This window comes from Pristis pectinata, chromosome 20 (assembly GCF_009764475.1).
Source record: "Pristis pectinata isolate sPriPec2 chromosome 20, sPriPec2.1.pri, whole genome shotgun sequence".
Taxonomy (NCBI): Eukaryota; Metazoa; Chordata; class Chondrichthyes; order Rhinopristiformes; family Pristidae; genus Pristis; species Pristis pectinata.
This window is the reverse complement of record NC_067424.1, coordinates 25,652,479-25,672,024: the sequence shown is the minus strand read 5'-3', so window position 1 is coordinate 25,672,024 and position 19,546 is coordinate 25,652,479. Positions and strand designations below refer to the sequence as shown.

Genomic DNA, 19,546 nt, shown 5'->3' with positions numbered 1-19,546 from the left:
CAATGATATCTGCTGGTCTCTACTCAAGGAGAGGGAGATAAATTACCCTGTCCCTGAACAGACAGTATCCATTGCATCCTTTACTGCAGCATGCAGCCTGACATAAATCCACCTGCAATGACCCAAATACTAAGCTGCTCTTCACATCTACAAGCAGGTACAAATGCTGCCTGGGGCTTCTGGCTGCTGTTGGTCACACACTGATTTGGAAACCATTGGCCCTCCATATCTTTTCAAGTTATTGGAGATAGAAGCATGACTCCTAAAAGCTTCTGAGAGGATGTACCCTTCCAGCCTGAAACATCCCACTACTCCCAAGTCAGCCTAGCCTTCGGCCCTCTTCCTCCTGCTCCTGGTCACAATGGAAGCCGAGGGGTAGTACTTCTGAAGCACGCACGATAAGCAACAAAGAAAGATAACCTTGTGCTCAATATATATCCAGATTCTCACACAACGTATCAAGCAGTAAAAACAAAAAAACACTGGAAAAACTGAACAGACCAGTCAGCATCTGAGGACAGTGAAACAGAGTTAATATTTCAACTTGATAACCTTTCATCAGGATCTGTTTCAGATTTCCAGCATCTACAGTGCTTTGGTATTGTGGCCACAGTCTTCTGTTCCATGGAATGAAGAGAGTTCTGCTCTAAATCGTTCCTGAAGTATTTAACATTCCTTCAATACTGCATAGTTACAGGAATTGCACTGTTGTTAGGAAATGCTTTCTTTCATGTGGACCACACTGTTTTAATTATCTATTTCAGAGGAGAGCTGCATGGATTGACATCATTTGTTCATGTTCTACGTGCGTCTTGCATTGACACATCGTGTGCATGGAAGCAGCTGATCAAAGATTGATTATGTGCCATAAGGTAGCAATCACATTTCACACTCAGTCAACTTTGCAACATTTAAAAAATATGTTCCATATTATTGAATCTCTAGGCCAGTTATTTTTGCTGTTTTTCTTCATGTTTACTTTAGTAAATTACAGAACACTTACCGCTGATATGTGTGGACTCAGCACAAACTGGGCTTCAAATCATGGACAAATGAAATTTTGACTGGCTCTGTAAAATATGCATTAAAACTACACAGCCTAAGAGACCAGTGGTAAGCCATGTTGACGTAAAGCCTGCAGAATTTTAATGTAAATTCAAATGGCTTTTTACCCAATTCACCCCTTCAAGTGAATACAGCAGTGTAAGGGACCTAATTTGAAAACAACAGTGCATTCATTTTTGCAGCTGTTTCATATTAACACAAGGTCTAATTTAACAGAATTTATTCATAATTAACAAGCAGAGCTCCTTTAAGACTAATAAAAGTTCGTATTTTAAAGTAGTAACTTTTATTTAGCAAAAGCTTTTTAAAAAGTTATTAAAAAGACTATATAAATAGCAAACACAACAGGGGTTGAGGCAAATGCAGCATATTTTGAACTGCAATGGCCAGGCTAAACCCTTTAGTCAGTTGGTACAAACCAAAAAAAGGCACTTCAGTGATTGCTAATTTTTCCTCAGAAACAAGCATGATCAATAGCCAATAGTATCAGAAAATAGAGCTGACAGTAAACCAATACAACTCCATCTGCAAGCGACTGGCTTTCTTGGCATCCATTCTTTGGTAATTAAATCCTAGCAATTCTAAGGCACCCCAAAGACTGCGCTAGGAGGGCATAGCTGTGCTGGAAAAACATTCCTGGGCTTGTCCCACCAATCACAATTTCAGCAACAAACCAAATTTTTGCATTTGGAAATTTGTTGCACAGTTCTCTTCCCCCACAGCTGGCTTCAGGACACTGATCATAGGCCCGATTTAGCTTGCAGTCAAGGGATTGAGGGCATGGCAGGGGAGGTGATGGATTTGGGAATTACCAGCACTCAGCGGGATGGTTTGGTAGTCATGCATGTGGGGATGGGGTGGCTGGAATTGGGATTTTTCTGTCAACAGAGAAAATTGCTTGGAAGCAGATGTCTTACAATTACATGCAGGTAAGAGGAGAGTAACAGGACATTTTGATACAGGTGTTGTAAAGTGTCGAAGACAGTAGATAGAAGCACTTTTTTCCATTGTGAAGGGTTAATATGACTGGATATAGATGCAAGGTTTAATACAATTGATTTGGACAGAAAGCATTATGGAATCCTTTATTGAAGTAAGTGATTGATGTTGTGCTAATACTAACATTTAATAGCTTACATAGATAATTGAAAGAAACTGGGATAAAATAATAAGAAAACTGACAAACATAAACACAGACCCATTTAAATTGGAAATAGACATCAAAAAGCATTGATTGGGTCAGAAGACCCATTTCTATGTTGCATTTTTATGTAACTGTATTTTGTAATAATAATCTATATATTAGCTTCTGTCCAATTCTAATACAACTCTACTAACCTGATAAGAACTGTTTATTTTTTCTTATATGGGAGTTATTCTTGTTAATAAATTTCCTTTTATTTTGCGTTGATCTAATGGTTTGATTTAAAATTTGTCAGGCCATTTATAAAGCAATTCTTCCATGGGAATCTAGAAATAAAGCTGTGCCTGCTTGGTCAAATGAATGGTTCAGGACTGTGACCGCTAGATCTTTTGTGGATAAGGGATCTCTTTAATCTAGTGATACAGAGTCAGGCAGTTGTTGGCTGCTTTAATTGAGGTTTGATTAGTAACTGCAAACCCTTCAGACAAGCTGGCAATTTTGATTTTGTTGCCATTTTTGCCTCATAATGATCCTGATCGCATGAAGATACTGGCTACAGGGTTCAATAAAAATAATAGCTCAGAGTATTAGCCATTCAAAATATTAGTAAAATAATATGACCACTCATTGGTGATATTTTGCCAAATTGATTGATACTGAAATCTTGACAGTTAGAACATTTTGCAAACAAAACCAACTTTGGAATAAGAAGTTGTCAGAATCATTTTTCAAATTAGCTTATGCTAATAACATTATTTTTATTTCACTATTCCTGTCACACTGGAATAGTGAAATAGAAAAGCAGATCATTTTCTCCTCTATTATACTATTAAACAAAAGTTGTAATAACCCTTTACAAAGGCAACCCAGAAAATGGAATTTGGGGTGGTTTTATTCCAACAAAAAGGTCTTTCAGTTTAGCCTGTTAACCAGATAAAATTCAGAAAAGTCATGCTGGGAGGAAACTTATCAGCACCAGCTGGGGTTATAGATTCGAGCTATTTGGGGAAGTTCCAAGGTAGATGTAACCAGCATGTGCAGGCCGAGCATTAATATTTAAGTGAGGGTAATCAGCCCTGTGGTGAATTTTAGCTTGAATATGTGTTTGCCAGCTGGGTGCCTTAATGCTGGCACAGATGAGTCCTCCATTATAGGCTCCCTTAAAATTACTCTGTCATTGTTTTATTTGGACTTTGACTCAGTTAACATTTCTGCATCTATCAACATTAACATATCAGACCCCTGATGCTCTTTTGCAAGGTTGCCATATTTATTGTAGTCCACTTGTAAAATATAAATGTAATCCAATGTTTCTTCAGAACTAAATTACACTCCATATATCACCAGTGACACATGTGTGAGCACAATATAAGAGTTGGCGACACATGGATGAAGATCTCAAACAATTAGCAAAGATCAGAGATGAAAAGAAATGGGCTAAAAATTGCACCGTGCCTGAAAAGCCAATTAAAGTGGCGTTGTGGGAGTCCTGTGCCATGTTTGTGAAGAATCCCCAGATATAATACAATTTATGAATAAGGCCCAAGGTGTAGCGTACAAGGCCTTGTCTATTGTGCACAAAAGCCTTTTGCATTCAAAATTACAGACGAAGTTAACTGAGCAGTGGATTGCCAGCAGTGTGGTGAGGATCAGATGGGTGAGGCAGAGAGAATTAGAGAAAGAGATGGCCAGGAGTGCCTGAGGGGATCAGCATGGGAACAATTGGGAGTGGACAATCAGTGAGGCGATTGTAGCTTGGGGAGGTAGAGGAGATCACAGTTACTGAGGATGGTCAGTCAGTGTAAGTAGAAGGGAGGTGATGAGCTGGAGTCAGGGTGAACAACAGAAACAACTGGAGCAGGAGTTGGAACAACAATTAGGATGGGTTGCACATCAACAGTGAGGGTGCAGATAAGGTGGAAATGATCACATTTGGCAAAAGGGAAGAAGAATCCACCCAGAAAATGGAAATCATGGACTCCTAGCAGCAGCCAAGTAAGCCCAGCCCCTATTAACACCTTAACTAATGGCAGAATAATGGCTTCAATACTCAAGCAAGGCCTGCTTCAGATGCAAGGCTCCTGCTGCCTGCCGCCTTCCTAAAAGGAGAACAATTTTGCTCAAGTGACACCAAAATCTCCATTGTGCATCATGCATGCCTGATGGTTCTCTGGCCATGTGCTGCACAGAGGACCCATAACAAAATCCTTGTATCACAGTAGCACTACATCAAGCACTCACATCACTAACTACAATCAGATTTTTTGGTAACTTTCCAACACACATCATAGAAAAACATTGTTCTACATGGATAGAACTTTCACACTGCGAGGTGCTATGATCTGGAATGCACTACCTGAACAGCTGACAGAAGGAGATTCAATAACTTTCAAAGGGGATTTGGATATAGTGGAAAAAAAAATCATACTTGAAGGGGCTAAAAAGAAAGGGTAGGTGAGTGGGACTACTGGTTACTTCCTTCATAGAGCTGCTACAAACACAATGGCTCAATGCTCCCCTGTGTGTAACTTTGAGGATATTTCAACTTTAACTTTTCTCCTTTCTTAAGGCAGTCCTACTTTAGAATGAACACATAACCTCATGTACTCTTCCAAAAACAGAACACATTTCATTTAAGTTTAAATCAAAGAGCTCTTTCAGGCACGTCGAAACATTCAACAATGCTCATGAGCCAGAAAGTTCCATCCATGCATTTAAGCCTTGGCCTTGTCAGAATAAAAGCCACCTGTGAGATCCTCCTCAGGCTTTGCCACATCCTGTTATGCTTTGCGTTCTGTTAACTATTTGTCCAAACAAAAATAGAATGCACCTTCTTGTCTTCAAAAGCTTTGAAAAGACTGCATTTCCTACTTTTTTTTTAAATTACTGGGTTTTTTTTTTGCTCCTGAACAGCTGCTTATATAGGAAGGATACTAATAAAGGAAGTATCCAATCCCCAATATCTTTAGTCTTTAATGAAATAGCAGATGTACATTGGATTAATGACTGAAGAAAGCTATAAGATTCATTAAATGCTCAAAAGTGAAACATTCAATTAAATTCACAACTGTGGTAATGTTTCAATTGATGTTATGGGTTAACAACCACTTTCCCAACACAGCCACTTCCTGACTTGGGTGTTGTCGTTCAGTGCAGACAGTCAGTAGAGACTAGGGCTTCCATACGGTTATGATTCCTCACACTCTCTCAGATATCACATTATCCATGTTATTTCGGTAAGGATACTAAAGTAATAAATAATAATGTGGTGATAAGGAACCAAACCAATTTTAAGAGGCAGAATATAACACAAACCTGCTTCTACACTGCAAGCAACTGAGAGCAAATTTCTACATTTCTGAGCCCTGTAATGAGATGATGTGCTTTATATAAAATATTGAGAGGAATAGATAGAGTAGACAGCCAGCGCCTCCTTCCCAGGGCACCAATGCTCAAGACGAGAGGGCATGGCTTTAAGGTTATGGGTGGGAGGTTCAGGGGAGATGTCAGGGGGAGGTTTTTCACCCAGAGAGTGGTTGGTGCATGGAATGCACTGCCTGGGGTGGTGGTGGAGGCAGATACGTTGGACAGGTTCAAGAGTTTGTTGGATAGGCACATGGAGGAATGTGAGATAGAGGGATATGCGGGAGGAAAGGGTTAGATAGTGTGAGGGTGGTTTGATGGGCGGCACAACATGGTGGGCCGAAGGGCCTGTTTTGTGCTGTATGGTTCTGTGGTTCACTGTATTTTATTTAAATAATATATACTTTTAGACAAACCACATTTATATTGTAGTACCTTCTTAAGTATTTCACTTTTTGTGTTCCAGTTGTTTCCTCAATGGTACCAAGTAAGAAAATGTAAGAATCAACAAAACTACAACAAAATTGAGGAAATGGTAATATATTTCAAATAGAATGGGGTGTGAACTTGAAGGGGAACTTGCATGTTTTATGATCTTGCTCCCATTGTACTTAGTGATAAAGATTTAGAACTGACAAGTGCTGATGAAGTAAGGCTGATGAGGTACTGCAATACATGTTTAATTCTATACTGTAACCACAGGCACATTCCCAGAAAACAATTTGAGCTCATCAGAAATACTGTCCACACTTTCACTACAGTTAAGAGGGCACAGTAGCAGAATGAGCAAGGTAATCTTCACATGGCTGATGGCATACTGTCTGTTGGAAGTGAATTGAGCTAACATCACATCTTTTAAGCATCAACTCACTTCAGATACTATGGTCACAGCCCTGGCAATAACACTGCTTTGGCCTGGAATTTGCCATTTGCAGGAAGAGGTGGGAAAGACCATGTTGTTGCTGGGTATAAATTCTCTCCAAGTCTCATCTAAAAGACTCATTTTCATGTGCAGTCACCTCGTGCTCACTTACTACTCAGGAAACACCCAATGGGAGCAAGGGATTAGTGTTAAATGTTTGCAAGTCACTCCCTCACATCAAAGTGGAAAGAAGCATGCAGCTCATTCACAGATGAGCCGTAAACAGGATTACAATTACACTGAGGTTGCTGTACTTATAAACATTGTCCTTAGCAATGTTTCACAGTGATTCCTATGATTGGCATGGATTGAACCGATGAGAACAGGAATTATTTACTTCAAGTTTTTATTTAGACAGGAAATCAAGGCTATAACTTTCCATTGCATTTGTTGATTAGTACGAACACTTGTAGCTGATTGCTAATGGAAAAGTAAACTCCAGGATCAAAACTGATTTGCTGATTTTTATTTTCGAGAGAATAGATCACAGGGAAACATGCAGGGTGATAGGATTGCTGTGAAAACCATCATGATGGGCAAATAGCCTCCTTCTAAGCCATAAGCAAACATGGAGATATGAAATTTTTGGACAAATAAAAATATTCTTCTTTAGCCTGGTGCTTTGCACGTTTTCACAAATAACAAGATGCAATCATATTAATGACCTGTATTATTTGAATATTGCAATATTTAATTCCACCACCAGGTGGAATAGAGCAAGGAAAAGAACTATCACATCTGTTTAAAAGAATAAAAAAGGAAGTAATAAAGAATACAACAAAAGGAAAAGGACTTAAAAAGAAAGTCAATGTTACCACATGAAAATAAAAGAAAATTAAGGAAACACTGTTCATCTAACTTTGGATTTGGAAGAAAGAATATTTGTGAAAAGATGCTGGTTCTGCAATTGCATTGGAATAATTTGGCCAGAGATAAAAGTATTTCTGAACCACAGATCTTCAACACTGGTCAAAATGTTGCCAGGGTCGATAGACTTTGCTGTGTTGACAAAACTGACTCATTACTTGATATCATAAAGAGTAGATGGAATTGGCTGAGGTCTGGTATCTATCATAGGTGGGGACCTCAGGTAGTTGAGAAGGTAGTTGAGAAGGATTACCTGCCTGTCACTTCTGTTTAAAGATAGTTCCAAATAAGTCAGCTTTACCTTGCATAAATGTTGATTCTACTTCTTTGAATACAGAGGAGAAAGGTAGTTTGGGCTGGGGGAGTGCAGGGAATTTATTTAAAATTCTGAAGAATTCAATAGAGGATATGGGGGGGAATACAGATTAAGGGAGCATAACCTTAAAATTAAAACCAGACCATTCATGATTGAAATCAGGAAGCACATCCTCACACAAAGAAATCTGGAAAGCTCTTTAGAAAGGCTGTGAATGCTGGCTTAATTGCACCTTTCAAAACAAGACAAATGGATTTTTATCCATGAACCATCCTCTTTCTTTTGGTTGCTTCACCGTCCCCCACCATTCATGAATGCAGTGCTTTGATCAGTCCTGCTAGCTGTGAAATGGCTGAGCTCTGTCTATAACATTTATTTCTTGCTAGTTTGCAAGTTTGTAATGTCGTTTCACCAGATCAGCATCTGCTTTCAAATTACTCCCAGTGCTGCTCATAGCAAGTACTTTTTACATGCTTAATAGGTCAGGGAACATGATGTGGATTGACAGACATAAAATATAGCTTTGCCAAGCCATTATTTTATAAATGAGTTTGAAATATTTTATAAATGAGTTTGTCAGAGTCACTAATTTCCTACAATGCCCCTGTTCTGACAATCAGATTTATTTGTAACCTAGAGGCACAAGAGACTGCAGATTCTGGAATCCGGAGCATCAAACAATCTACTGGAGGAACTCAGAGGGTCGATCAGCATCTGTTGGGTGAAAAGGTGTTGTTGACATTTTGGGTTAAAGCCCTGCATCAGGACTGAGTAATGGAGTGGGAAGATAGCCAGTATAAAGAGAGAGGGAATGGTGAGACAGGGGCCAATAAGTGATTGGCAGACTGAAGATTGTTTAAGGATGATGGGCAGATGGAGCCAGGTGGGGGGAAGAGGTGCTAAAGGTGGAGACAGCTGCTGTGACCTATCTGTAATCTATCCCACTTGCCACAGTGACACATGGTCTAAGGTGAAGAATGGGCTTTGTCTCCCCAAGGACACCGAAAGCAAATTTTAAAAGTACCAATGCTGGAAATCTGAAATAAAACCAGAAAAATTTTGGAAACAGAGTTAACATTTTGAGTTGAAGACCCCTCATCAAAACTGAGAAAATGAAGGCAGGGGAAGAGTTGAATAGGTCAAAGGTAATTTCACTGACAAGGTGAGGCCAGGGTGGCTGTGAGGATAAGCTGTAAATGAGGCCATCCAGTCATTTAATTGGGGCAGTTAGAGAGAGGGAATCTGAGCAAAAGAGCATAAAAGCGACGAGGTAAGTACAGTTAAGATATCTTTATTAGTCACATGTACATCGAAACACACAGTGAAATGCATCTCTTGCGTAGAGTATTCTGTGGGCAGCCCGCAAGTGTCGCCACACTTCCGGTGCCAATATAACATGCCCACAACTTCCTAACCCTTTGGAATATGGGAGGAAACCGGAGCACCCAGAGGAAACCCACGCAGTCATGGGGAGAACGTACAAACACCTTCCAGACAGCGGCCGGAATTGAACCCGGGTCGCTGGCACTGTAAAGCGTTATGCTGACCACTACGAACATAAAGGAGCGTAGATGTTACAAATGAAAAGCGGTAGGGCCTGCCTGTGAGAATGGAGAGAGAAACTGAGCCAATATCACAGATGGACTGGCCAGTGCTGTGGTAGAATTTGATACAAGTCCAGAAGCTGCAATGTGTCCAGAGACACTGTTCCTCAAGCTTGTGTTGGGCCTCATTATAATAGTGAAAGAAGCCACAGGCAGAGTGGGTAGAGAGATGGGAATTATAGTAGCCGACAGCAGGAAGCTCAGGGTTGCCTTTTGCAGTCACCAAATTGGTGTTTGATTTCTCCAGTGCAGAGGAGTCCACATTGTGTGCACTGAATGGAATACACTAAATTGGAAGAAGTGTAAGTGATTCATTGCTTCAACTGGAAGGAATGTTTGGGTCCCTGGGTGGTGGGAAGGGAAGCAATAAAAGGACAGAAGTTGCATCTCCTGAGGTTGCAATGGGAAAGTGCCATGAGAAAGGGAGTGATGGTGGAAACAGAAGAGTGGACTAGGGAATTGAGAATGGAATGGTCTTTTCAAAATGCTGAAAAAGGAGGGGGAAGTGAAAATGTGAATGAAAATCCAGTCAATTGTTTGCTCATCTTTATGAATTTTATGTTTTTATTGAATAACATGCTTACTTTAATAGATTTTGAATGTTTTTGATATTATACTGTATGTGACTACCAGGTACATTCAGGAAGCATTCAACTTCACTAGTTGCTGGTCAGCTGAATTTAGTGGGTATTCAAGCAGAGTCCATGGGAGATTTTGGCCAATGTTAAGGCCACTGCCACCTCTGGTGGTTCTGTCCTGCCATGATGGAGGAATCAAGGGGAGTGACATAACACATATGACAATTACAACTTGGTCTATATCATTGGTAATTGGTTTATTATTGTCACATGTACTAAGATACAGTGAAAAGCTTTTGTTTGCATGCCATCCAGACAGATCATTCCAAACATAAGTACATTGAGGTAGCACAAAAGGGAAAAAAAGAATGTAGAATATAGTGTTACAAGAGTGCAAGATATTGTGTTCCATTTAGTATAGCATCTTTAACCTGGTTTGAAAGAAAATCTTGGATGATTCACAGAGTGAATCAATCAGAGTGATTCCAAGGGAAAGGAAATATCAGGACGGGGAACAAGATGCTTGGTCACAGAATAGGTTTTAAGGAACTGAGGTCGAGATATTACACAGCAATTGCTCACAATGGTGCAAAAAGTCATGGGAGGATGAATACAGAGTACTCAAATTTTTATAGGATGAGAGATGGGATGGATTAGGCTTATTGCTGCTCAATAAAATGATGTCCATCATGCTTCTTCATTATTGACGCGATCAACTACCCATGCTCCTGAACTGTGTGTTTTGATGTACATGTGACTGATAAAGGTATCTTGTCTTATAATCAGTGTCCTTAAAAGGGAAATGCATAGTTGATTGCAAGATGGAAGTTTACAGCTGGTCTTAAAGTGTATATTTTAAATAACTTAACATTATAATGTCTGCTTTCACAAAGGTTGCAGACAGTTTAAGAGGGATGTAGATGAATAGTGCAACTTATTCAGTCACAGGGACTATTTATAGTGACTCTGATTAGGTCCTTATCAGTACTGTGCTGGAGGCAGAAATATAGTGTCCAGGAAAGCTGAACACATTCAAAGGTTTTGCAGGAGAATAGAAAATTGAAAATGAAATGGTCATTTTCAAGGACGTTGGAATCAAGATATTTTTTGAAGCGGAGCCTAATTTGGGGAGAGTTCACAGTTCCTCTAAAGGGAGAGCCCATTTACAACATCAGCTAGTATGAATCCAGAAGGCAATGTTGAGAGTTCAGCATTTTACTGAGATCAGAGTTGAAACAGTGGGTGGTCTCATTCACTTGTGGAGATCAGAGACAGCACGTCATGGGAGTAACGTTACCAATACATATAAATTTATGGCTCAGATGGAAAAAGCACGTGGCAAGAATGGTCTCAGATCAAAACAGTTTATGAGCTCCTCGTACTTACTTTGGGGATGTAGGAAGAACAGGATTTGATGAGTTATCACAAGGATTAACTGGCTCTGGAATAAACTGTTAAGACAAAGGAAGGCAACCTTAATGAAGCATGGTTCAGCCAAACCTGGCAACAAATGACTCAACCTGTTCAACTCTGCAATAAAATGTTCAAATGGGGGTCCTTTGGCCTGAAAGGAGAATAGGGTTTGAATCCAAAGGAACAAATAAGGGCGTGGAGTGAAAGTGTTTTATGGCAACTAGTGGTAGAGCTGGTGTATGACCCAACACATTGGAGAGCTGCAGAAGTGCTGTGGTAGGTGGTGAATCTCAGGCTAAAATTTGGAAGTGTCATGAGGATATGGTGATGAATGCAGGTAAGAGACTTCTTGTGGAGAGAGGTTAAAGGAGAACAGGAAGATAGAGAGGACAAGCTGAGTTGAAATGGATGATCAAAACAATGAGAAAGAAAAGCTGAGATAAGATGGTGAATTTAAGTGGGTAAGGGCATGAATGGGCAGAAGAGAATCAAGATTTTAAAGAAGAGATGAGAAGTGCTCAAAGAAGAAGGTCCAGACAGTTAGGGAGGAGGTCTAACCAAAATGAGATTTGGTAAAAATCAAAAACAAAATGTGGATGCTAGAAATCAGAAATAAAAAAACAGAAAATGTAGGAAACACTCAGCAGGTAAAGCAGCACCTGCGGGACGAGAAACAGAGTTAAGGGTACATTGTCCAAGATCCTTTGTCAGAACTGGGAAAGAGAGGTAAAAAATTCCTTGTTACTTTTATATGAGTGGCATTGGTTGCAAGTGGCATAGCATTCTGGATGGAAAAGTGAATGAGGGCAGAGTCCATGAAGATGGGGTGAGGTTGTTGATTGATTAAACTGAAGGACAGATCTCCCAACTTTGGTATCAGTTCTATGAGGTCAGTGAAGAACATTATGCAGGATCTTCTTTGCTTGGCAAATTGTTGGCGAGGATCTACTTGTGTAGACTAGCTGGTTTCATTCTTATACTCTGCAGTAGGTTCAGTGGCTTGTTCAGTGAAAGTTAAGGGCTAATCACAAAGGTACAGCACTGGAAATGGCAGCCAAGGTAAAGACAATCTGCTAAGGACATCAGTAAACCTGTTGGGCTTTTATGCTTCATTATTGCTTCAATGTAATTGTCTGTTTCAATTGACTTCAAATTTCTAGGTTTTGATTTGAACTCATTCTTTCTAGCATCTGGTAAAATTTAAATTCTGCCAAAAAAATGTGTGGATTAGTAGATATGGAAGAAATTTATGCAATTCCCTTCCTTCTGTGTAATCAATTTGAATATTTTGCCAAGCAAAGCAGATCTTGCAAAATGTTCTTCACCACCTCATTAAAGTCTTTAAAGTTAAATAAAAAATTACAAACTAATGGAAGTGGAAAATCAAATCTAACCAGATACAGCAATTTTTAAAAAGCTACACAATAATTGTCACTCATATTTATAATTGATTTCATTCCATTTCAGTGTATATGCTACGACAAAGTGTCACATATCATCTAGTTATTAAATAATCAATCAAATGAATTGCTTACAAAATTCAAAATTGAGCTTTAAAACAAATTTGTTCTAATGGATAGTTTTCAAATTACACCAATTAGACTTTGTTTTAGAAGGATTACAGCTGATGTGTAAAGAAATAACTGAGAAGTTGTCATTAGTAGACATATAATATTTAACGCCATGGTCACTACAATTACCATCAAAATTTACAACAATGTGTTGACAATTTTTGCAACCAAGTGCCAAAGACAAGACTGAAGAATTTGCAATCATTTTCTGTCAGCAGTACAGAGCAGATGATCCATCTTTTATCCATCTCCAGAGATCCCTGCCATCACAGAAGCAGTCTTTAGCTAATTTGATTCATTCTACATTATTTCAAGAAATAAATAAGAACATTGGATGCATCACAGATTATAGGACTAAATAATTTCCAGGCTTTGGTGCTAAGTTCTGATCCTACAGAACGAGCTGCATCTCTAGTCATGCTCTTGCAGTATAGTTGCAATATCTTCACTTATTCCACAATGTGAAAAAAATTGCCCAGGTGAGTCCTGTCCACAAAAAGCAGGGCAAATTTAATTCCTACCCCAACAATCTACTGACAATCATCAGTAATACAAAGAGTTGCTAAAAGTGCTATTAAATGGCACTTACTCATGAAAAACCTAAGCTCAGTTTGAATTTTACCAGATCCAGTTGGCTCCTGACCAAACAGCTAAATTCCAAAAGTGTCTGCTCTTTCGTCAAGGCAATATGCAACCCAGCATGGCATCAAGAAGTCCTAGTAAAACTGAAGTCAATGGGCATCAAGTGGGAAACACTCCAATGTCTAGAGTCATACCTCACAGGGAAAATGACTGCGGTTGTCAGAGGCCAATTACCTCAGCCCCAGGCCACTGCAGTAAGAGTTCCTTGGAGCAGTGTCTTGGGTTCAACGATCTTCAGCTGCTTCACTAATAACTCTTCTTCTAATTTCTGATAATTGTGCAGAGAATAATTCCATTTGCAAGTCCTCATTAAATCAAACAGCAAACAGCATACAGCAAACTCTGGACGACATTCAAGCTTCTACTGATAAGTAGAGATGAGCATTTGTGCCACATAAATGTCAGGCAATGAACATTTCCAACCAAAGAGTCTAACCACCTACCTTTGACATTTAAAAGCACTATTATTGGCAAAACCCCCATCATCCAGGCAGCCACCACTGACTAGAAATTTAACTGGACCACCATCCTGTGGTGAGTTACTCACCCCCTGACTCATAAAGACCTTCTGTCATCTACAGGACACAAATCAGAACTGTGGTGGAACACTCTGAGCTTGAGTGGATGAGTGCAGTTCCAATAATGTTCAAGCTAACCGCCATCCAGAACAATGCAGTTCACTTGACTGCATTCCAACTACCACCTTAATTTGTCACTGAAATGTTTTGGAAATCATTTTGTCCCAGGACATTCCTCTGGATCCTCCTGGTCTCAGCCCACCATCTGGAACCGCAGCCCACTGTACCTACTTATCTGCACTCATCTGGCCCGATGCGAAGGATAAGAGTTGGGTGGTGGGTCTCAGCAGTGGCAAGGTCTCAGGCAGCAGGGTGCAAGTGAATTGTTGTTTCATTTAGAAGGACTGTTTGCACCCTGGAATGCTGGAAAGGAAAGACGTTAAAGGGCTTCTCCTGTGGTTGTATGGAAAAGTGACGAATGAACAGAAATGGTTGGTGGGAAGGGAAGAGCAGAATAGGGAGCCACAAAGCAAATGGAACCTTCAAAATTCTGAAAAGGGAAGAGAGGGAAAGGTATGCATCGTACCACTTTCCCATGCAGCGATTCACCTGTGCTCTGTACTGACTCAATGTAACTGCACTGTGTAATGAATTGACCTGTACGATCAGTATGCAAGACAAGTTTTTCCACTGTACCTTGGTACAAAGTGACAAAAATAAACCAATGCCAATACTTCTTCCAATATGCTGCATCCATTGTTCACAATATGATCTCTCCTACACAGAAGAAACCACACACAGCTTGGGTGACTGCTCTGCAGAGCAGCTGCATTCAGACTGCAGGCATGACTCAGAGTTCCCTGTTGCCTGCCACTTTAATTCTTCACCCACTACCACTCCAACCTATCTGTCCATGGCCTCCTACACTGTTATAACAATGTTGAATGTAAGCTCAGGGAACAGTTTTCTGGACTCAATATTGAATTCCACAACTTTTTCTGACTACGTCAGAACTGGCCATTTCCGCTGCCAGCAAGTCATCTGTGATGTTGGGTCAGTTTTCCTCTCTCCATTAGCATAGCCTGACCTACTGGACACATCATGCAGTCAGGCATTTTAAACCTTTTTCTTGTTCTTTTCTCTGTATTCTCACTAACAACCCTCATTTCTCAGCTTTTGTTCCATATTTTCTCTCTATAACTGCCCTGCAGATAACATCTACAACATATACCCATGGCATCCCTGCCCTCACCTCATCGGAGATATTCCCTTTGTCCTAACTGTCCCTCCCCCACCTTTTCTGCAATGTTAAACAAACTCGTTTTCTCTTTTTCCCAGTTCTGATGAGGGGTCTTCAATCTGAAACGTTAACTCTGTTTTTCTTCCCACTCGTGCTGCCTGACCTGCTGAGTGTTTCCAGCATTTTCTGTGTTTGAATAAGGTACGTGAACTGCAGAGACCAAGGAGGGAGGATCAGTAAATTAAATATTCCTGGCTATGGTATTTAGGAAAGACAGGGAAGGGAGAAGAGGAGAGTGAGCAGCAGTTTTATAGCACGGGAAAGGGATGACAAAAAGGAGGGGTCAAAGAAAAAGTCCGTTTGGTTAGAATGGGGGCTCTTCTGACTCTGGGAATACACTGTGCAAATAGTGAGAAGGAGACAGAAGAGAAAACTTCATAAAGGAATATATAGAGATGATAATGGGGGACTCAATTTGTCATAAAATAGTGAGCGGAAAGAACAAAAATGAAGAGGAATTCCTGAAATGAGAACAAAAGATTTCAGTCAGAATATTTCCAGCCCAATAAGGAAGGAAGCAATGCTGGATCCAATTCTGGCTACAAATGAAGTGTTTCAGTGAGAGAGCATTGAATGTTCGGTAGTCATAATAGAATTAGATTCAGAATAGTTATGGAAAAAGACAAGGAACACTCGAGAATGAAAAACTCTAAACTAAAAAAACTGTGAATTTCAATGAAGTGAAAAAGGATCTGGCCCAAGTGCATTGCCTTCGATGCATGCTGAGCAAAGAACAGAACAACGGAAAGCCTTCAAAAGAAGGGGTGGCCGAGTCTCAAAGTAGACACATAAAGGGGAAATGGTAGGCTATCTAAAGCTCAAGGTCCTTGGATAACTTAAGAGATGTAACCAAGGATCATGTATGTAGTGCTCACAAGATAATGGAGAAGTGTGGAATACAAAGAAAATACAGAAGCGATCTGAAAAATGGAATAAAGAAAGGATGTTATTAGCTGATAGCATCAAAGAGAAACCAAAAGCCTATTATCAACATTTAAATAGCAAAACAGTACTGAATAGAAGGGTGAAGACAATTAAGAGATCAAAAAAGATATTCATAGTGACAGGAGATGTAGCTAAATGAGTCTTTCTTCATGAGGAGATGTATCGTTTATTTTAAGCGGGAAAATTAGAGGTTGTAGTCAAATAGTGCAATTTAAAAAATGAAGTACTCAGGGTAGAAAAGTTATCAAGTCAAGAGAGGATGCATCATGGGTGACTGAGCAAATTGAAAGTGAAAACTCGAGGCCCTGGCCAGAATTTTCCAACCATCATTAGATGGTATTAAATAGCTGAAAGATTGCAAGCATTGCAAACAGTGCAAAAAAAAAGTAGGAATTTTCCTGGAAACAGGCTGAACAAGCTGGGATTGTTTTCCTTAGAAGAAGTAAAGTGGAGATTTTCAAAATGTGTTCAAAATCATAAAGGCTTTCATAAATATAAAGAAACTGTTCTCAGTAGCAGAATGCTCGGTAACCAGTTTTAAAGTGACTTCTCAGGAGTCTAACGTCATTGGTGGGAAACTTCTCAAACTTTTAAAATGAGACCATAGAACCATACAGCACAAAACAGGCCCTTCGGCCCACCATAATTGATTACTTGATTAATGAATTAATTTTTAATCAACAATTAATTGTTTAAAAAATGAAAATAAGCCTGGATTGTGAAAGACAATTTATGTTTAACTATCTTGATTGCAATTCTGGATTGTGAAAGACAATTTATGTTTAACTATCTTGATTGCAATTTTTGATGAAATAATAGAAGTAGTTTATGAGGATAGCAGCACTGCAGGTGATGTGTTCATGAATCTTTGAAAGGTGTTTGATGAAGGACCACAGAATCGACTTGTCAGCAAAATTTAATTCTCTGACAAGAGTGCACAGAAAGCAGAGAGGTGTGATGATGGCTGCTTATCACCACTGGAGGGTCACACACAGTGCAGTTTCCCAGGCAGTGGTACTAGTAAGGCTGCACTTTTTGATAATATATTAACGACTTTGGTCTGGGGTACACAGGGATACCTTTCAAAATTTAGAATGTGATAAAGCTCAGGAATGTAGTGACCCATGAGGAGGATGTCAACGGCAGAATATGGAGAGACTGATAAACTGGGCAGACACGTGGCCAATGAAATATAATCCAGAGAAATGAAGAGATACATTTTGGTAATAATAAATAGTGGAACTTTAATGATAATTTGGAAGTGTGTAGAAGACAAACATGAAGTAAGAGTGCAAGGACAAGTTAAAAAGCTACTAAAACATACAGAATTTCTCAACTTTATTTGCAGAGAACAAAAGCAAAGCAGCTGTGCGAACTCTTCTGTTCTCAGCTGAAGATCATCAGAATTCAGTTTTGAATATCACAGTTTATGAAAGATGTCCAGGCAGTTGATAGAGTGCAAAAAAGACATTAAAATGGTCCTCTTGATGAAAGAATTGTCCTGGGGACAAACAGGAAAAGCTGTGTTGCTCTCTTCAGAAAAAAAGTTATGAAGAGATTTGCAAGAAGTATTCAAAATCATGAAACCATTTGATAAATATGAAGAAACTGGTTCTAATGGCAGTAGGACTAGCGGCAAGCACAGTGGCAGAGCTGATAGAAGTGGCGCCTTACAGCCAAGCATCTCGGGTTCAATCCTGTCCTCTGCTGCTGCCTGTGTTCTCCCTGTTACTGGGTTTCCTCTCACATTTCTAACATGAGCAGATTTGTGGCTTAATTGACCATTGTAAAATGTCTCTAGTGTGTAGGGGGCGAGGTGATGGTGATGGGAATGTGGGGAAAAGTAAAATGGGTTAGGCTAAGATTGGTGTAAATGAGTGTTTGATGGTTAACACAGACTTGTTGGATCGAGGGGTCAGTTTCCATGCTTTATCTCTCTATGACTCTATGACAGACAATCAGGTCCGGATAAGGACACTTTTGTTTTACACGAAAACTGCAGCAACTTTTATGATCTGAAATTGGAGAGTTAGTAGGTGAAGCAGATTCAATAATAACTTCCAAAGGGGAACCAGATAAATATCTGAATCAAAAAAACCTTCTGAGTCTGTGGGAAAGGAGCAAGTGAATAAGTCTAAGTAGGTAGCTTTATCATGTATCAGGTCTGCCACAATGTGCCAAATGGCTGTCGTTTTTCTTGCACAATCCTGTAATTCCATGAGTACCTGTGAGGAGAAATATTCAAGTCATTTCTGGCTCATGAGCTGTCCAAGGAAGCACATTAGCAATAATCTTCATGGTCAGAGCACTGAGTATAGGAGCTGAGACATTACATTATGTTGCAGTTGTACAAGTCATTGGTGAGGCCACACTTGGAGCGCTGTGTACAGTTTTGGTCACCCTCTTATAGGAAAGACATGATTAAACTGGAAAAAGTGCAGAAAAGGTTTATGAGGATGTTGCCAGGACTAGAAGGCCTGAGTTATAGGGAGAGGTTGGCCAGGCTAGGTCTTTATTCCTTGGAGCGTAGGAGAATGAGGGGTGATCTTATAGAGGTTTATAAAATCATGAGGGGCATAGATAAGGTGGATGGTTGCAATCTTTTCCCCAGGATAGGGTGGAGGGGGGTGTCCAAAACCAGTGGGCATAGATTTAGGGTGAGGGGGAAAGATTTAAAAAGGGACCTGAGGAGCAACTTCTTCACACAGAGGGTTGTGAGTATATAGAATGAGCTGCCAGAGGAAGTGGTTGAGGCAGGTACAAGAGTATCATTTAATCATTACAATACTATCATTAGGTACACAAAGGGGTGGGGCTTAGAGGGATATGGGATGAACACAGGAAATTAGAACTAGATGGGTAGGCACCATGGCCGTTAGTCTGAAGGACCTGTATCCATGATGTATTGCTCTATAACTCTGTGTCATTCACCTGGAAATAGACCTATACTTCTCTAATCACTGTTATTTACTTTCACCTTCATTCTATTATATTTCCAGATTATCAAGTCCTAGATTACTATTACTATTTTGGCACATTCCTGAGGTACACTAGGAAAGAACCCGAGAAAATGTTCTGTCCAGCTACTTACTTTCTTCCTTACTTTTTTTCCCTTGAAATTTATGGGCAATTAATCATTTACATCATAGTAGATTGGGTTTCTCCCATGAAGAGTCATTGATCGAAATGTTGACTCTGATTTTCTCTCCATCGATGCTGCCTGACATGTTGAGTGCTTCTGGCACTTGGTTTTCAAATTTCCTGCATCTGAAACTTTCTGCCTTTTAAACTTCTCCCA

General features: G+C 39.8%; 1 protein-coding gene across 1 annotated transcript in view; it reads right to left on the bottom strand.

Annotated features, from left to right (window-relative positions):
* The window catches only part of nav1b (neuron navigator 1b), a 485,995-nt gene that overhangs the window by 318,114 nt on the left and 148,335 nt on the right, over positions 1-19,546 (bottom strand). The gene's annotated exons all lie outside the window — the stretch shown is intronic.